Consider the following 1,662-nt stretch of genomic DNA (forward strand, 5'->3'; position numbering starts at 1 on the left):
CATGACAGGGGAGGAGTGCAGCCCCACTTGCCCACAGCCAGGCCCCTAATCCAAATCAGGTCCCACGCAGCTGCTTTTTAAGGAAACAAACAAACAAACAAACAAACAGAGGATCCAAGCATAGATCTTCAATGAGACATAGTTTGGCTGAAAGTCTAGCACTTTCCCCCAAGTTGTTTTAAAAGTTATTAAAAAGTGCTTTCTGTTGATTGAAAGTACTGGCAAAACTGAAGGAATGTTTGAGAGCTATCTTTGCCTATCTATAGTTGTAGAGGTGGGAGCCAGTGAAGGACACCAGTCACAGCATAGCTAGAAATATGACATAGGAGTAGGTATGAAACATGTACACCCCAAATCTCATGAGTTGGCCTATTGTTGGTGCTGCTGCATCCCCTTACTTCATGAGACAGGAACTGTGAATCCTGGGCAAATGTTCTAAGAGACACCGCAACCCGTCATTGCCAAGACAGTTCCTGGATAGGCTGCAAAGAAATATAACATACAAAGTGTGACTGGATATATACAGAACACAGCAAAACATTTGACTTCATGTATTTCATATGCAAGTCAAAACCAAAGTTATTTGCTCACCACTACCTGAAATATGCCATGTGCTGTTTTTAATCCCATGTTTTTATGTTGCAGTTTTTATGGGTTTTTAAAAATTGTTCTATTGTACCTGTCAGTCACCTCAAGGAGATCTCCGAAGCAGACGGAAGAAGGATGGAAGATGGACAGAAGATGGAAGATAGCAGACAGGTGATAGATGGAAGACAGACAGGAGATAGCTGATTGATAGATAAACCATTCAACCCAGCATGATCCAACTGGTTGTAGATAGTAGGAATACATTTATGGTTTCTGGAGATAAAAGCAGGCTTGTCTATGGTCTGAATTAAGGCAAAGCTGAGCCAGGGATCTGCTGAGATATTCATACTATTCTATGCAAAAGGTCACGGATAAAAATATAATGCAACAAACTTACAAAACCAGTCACAGTACAAGATACTGTGGGTGCTTTGTTTGTTTTTTTAATTACTGTGGGTGCTTTGTGTTAACTGATCTGCCGAATCATGCAAATTTCTTTTTCCAAAGACTTTCTGTTTGCTTTAAGAAATAAAACGAAATGAATGGGAACCAGCTGCAGTATAACATTAATTTTCTAGGTTTTATCATATCTTTTGGTGAAAAGCTATTTTAGATCTAATTAAAGATAACAGTTGGCTTTGATATTCCTTATAATAAAAAAACCCACTTATCAGAAGTTACTCAAAAATCAGGTGAGGAATGAATGTTATGTTTATTAGCAGCAGTAAAATTAAATATAACCTTTAACTGGAGAACAACAGCTGTTTGTAGAATTTCTGTTAAAGGTACGTAATATGTTGGCATCTGTGGTGAAATTAATGTATTACACAGGGGCTCCTGCAGGAAACACGTTGCTAATTTTCTCTTCTAAAGTGTGCCATCGGGTTGCAACTGACTCATGGTGACCTGGAACCTCAAGGGGTTTTCAAGGCAACAGATTAGTAATAGTAGTTTGCCACTGCCTTCCTCTGTACAGTAGCCCCAATCTACCTTGGGGGTTTCCTATTCAAGTACCAACCCTGCTTAGCTTCCATGCTCTGATAAGTTCAGGCTAGACTGGGCTATTACACCTGC

This window comes from Gekko japonicus, unplaced genomic scaffold, assembly GCF_001447785.1.
Source record: "Gekko japonicus isolate JY-2015 unplaced genomic scaffold, Gekko_japonicus_V1.1 scaffold1519, whole genome shotgun sequence".
Taxonomy (NCBI): Eukaryota; Metazoa; Chordata; class Lepidosauria; order Squamata; family Gekkonidae; genus Gekko; species Gekko japonicus.